A 2,973-nucleotide genomic window follows, 5' to 3' on the forward strand; every position below is an offset into this window, starting at 1 on the left:
AAGCCATAAGATGGTAGAAATGAGTTGAAAGTTGTATACTATGCTTTGGGAGATTGTCTAAGAACATAAATGGCTTTCTTTAACTTGAAAACATAGTCAAAGTATGTTTTATATGTAAGAATAGGTGGTTTATTCATGTATACTTCAGTGAGATCATCTTAGGGGAAAGCATTGTTGACATTTAATTAATGAAGAGGCCATTGTTTGGATAATGCCAAGCATAATACCAATCTGACTATGACCAGTTTGAAAAATCGGGTTGAAGGTTTTAGTGTAATAAAGTCTAGGTCTTTGATTAAAATCTTTAGCAACTAATCTAGCTTTATATTTGGAAATTGAGCCATCAGGATATCTTTTGACTTTAAAGATCTATTTTCATCCTATCATAGGTCAGTTGACAAGGGGAAGAACAACTTCCCAAGTACCATTTGCATTTAGAGCCTTGAGTTCTTCAAGCCTTGCCTGTTTCCACTAAGGGTCTGAAATTGCATGAGTGGCACAAATAGGTTCAATAGCTTAGGGAAAAAGATGTTTAGGGGATAATGAAGGAGATTAAGTCATGAGGCTATCACTTGTGGAAGAGCAAGGTGAACTGGTGTTGTTAATAGAGTTGGGGCAGAACTTAGACAAACAAAATATGGCACAAAGGTAGTAAAGTCATAATCTATTAAGGAAACGGGAAATATGGCATAGATTTTTATCACTATGTTTGATATTCAAGAAAGGGAATTGAGACTCATCAAATAAAACATGTTTTGATGTAAATATCTTATGAGTGATAGAATCTAGCTATCAGTAAGCACTTTGGTATTTGGAATACCCTATGAAGACACAAGGCTTGGATTTTTTTTATCAAGTTTATGCTTGGCATATGGCTTTAACCATGGATAACAAAGACAGCCAAACACTTTCAGTTTATGGTAATTTGATTGTTGTTTAAAAAGAGTTTCATAAAGCCTTTTACCAGCTAGAACTGACAAGGGTAATTAGTTCAATAGGTAGACAGCAAAATCAAATGCGGAGAACCAAGATTGAAGTGTCATGGAAGCTTGATGAAAAAAATGAGACCAGTTTCCACTATACTTCTATGTCTCTTTTCGACAATGGCATTATGTTGTGGTCTATATGGAGGGGTGTAAAGATGTTAAATAACCAAAAAAGGATAGGATTTTATTGCTTCATATTCTCCTCCATGATTTGAGAAAATAGAAAAAATATAAGAACAAAAATAGATTTCTCCCATTTATTTAAACTTAGGAAATAAGAAATTGATATCAGATTTATGTTTCAACAGAAACATCCAAATGTATCTTATAAAATGATCAACAAATGAAACATAATATCAAAAACCATCAACAGAGTGAACCCTTGAAGGTCCTCAAACATTAGTGAAAGGTATCTATAGAGGTTTATTACTAACCAAACTAAAGTTACCAAAAGGTAGCTTGTGAATCATATTACAGTAATAAGAGTTGCATAAATTATTAAAAATAGAGGAAAATCAAGGTAGAGAAAAGTTTTTTGTCATAAATTGCAAAGTGTGTTCGAAAGGATGACTAAGCCTTTGATGCCACTTAATGGAACTAGTTTTTATGCCAATAAGTGCTAGAGCTTATGGAATGACAAGTGGCTTGGTTATTTGAAATGCATAAACACCATTCTTATTCTGACCCTTTGCAAGTGGCTTTCTCATGTAAAGATCCTTCACTAAATATTGATATGGAAAAATTCAATGGAAAAAGAATTAGTATCACAAAATTTAGAAATAGAAATTAAGTTTGCATTTGCTTTAGGAACACAAAGGACATCGCATAAAGCAAATGAAAAAGAGTGGTAGGTAAGAGATGTAGAACCAGTGTGTGTAATGGGTAAACATGTGCCATCACCAATAAAAAGTTCAGCAAGCCCCCATATGGTGAGTTGCGTATGAAGTTCACTAAGTTTGAAGTAACATGGTGGAAAGCACCAAAATCAAGAATCCAAGAAAAGTTCTAATTATTTGTAATGGCATGATTTGTTGTTGGTTGAGCAGAAGATTGTTGTGGCTTGATTTGGAAACAAAATTTTGCTATGTCGCCCGACTTGTCACAAAATTGGCATCTAACTCATATAGTGAATTTATTGGAAAGACTTGTTTTCTTTGGAAATGATTATGGGAATTAGTTATTACTTTGGTTATTATAATTGAAAGATTTTCCAAGCAGTTGTGTTTGTCAAATGAGGTAGAAAAGGTTTTGATGGAAAAGTGAGCAGATGAAGGAGTGTAATCTTAAACAAATTTAAATTTCTTCCAAAAATCTTCATAGTCTTGCATTTTTTTCAAAAGTCTTCAAATGAGATATGAGTTTCTCTAGCCTTATTGATGATATTTCTTTAAACTTAGCACCAATGCCATTCAAGGCATGAATCACAAGGTCTTCTTCACTAATAAGGTACTTGATCAAGGCTAATTCATGGGTTAGACTCTTTAAAAACTTTAAAAAGTATTAATTTATAGATTTGGTTCATTTTGGTTGGGTGAGCTTTTCTTTCAAGTTTATCATTTTAGATATTGATTTGTAAGTAAAGAGTTGGTTGATTTTCTACCAAGCATTAAATGAGGTCTTGCAAGTAGTAAAAAAAGAAACATTTGATTCTGTGGGAGAGGAAATGATGGCATGTAGTAGTAGTTGATCTTGTTGAATCTAATGCTTATAGTCAAAATTTGAAAACAGTTGAGGTGGGTTTAAATTTGGTTTGGTTATTAAAGTTGAAGGACAAGGCTTGGAACCATCTATGTAGCCATATAACTTATAGCCTTGAAGTAAATAGTTGAATTAGGCATGCTAAGAGAGGAAGTTAGAAATGGTAAGTTTAATGGCAAGTTAAGCTACTGTGTGTATGGTTATCAATGGTTACAGTTGCTGGTTTGACATGATTGAGTTTAGATTTGTGAAAGGATTGGCATGCTAATGATAGGTTAAGAGAAAGATG

The sequence above is a fragment of the Theobroma umbraticum genome, unplaced genomic scaffold (assembly GCF_002168275.2).
Source record: "Theobroma umbraticum cultivar Fairchild unplaced genomic scaffold, ASM216827v3 scaffold_86.0, whole genome shotgun sequence".
Classification (NCBI taxonomy): domain Eukaryota; kingdom Viridiplantae; phylum Streptophyta; class Magnoliopsida; order Malvales; family Malvaceae; genus Theobroma; species Theobroma umbraticum.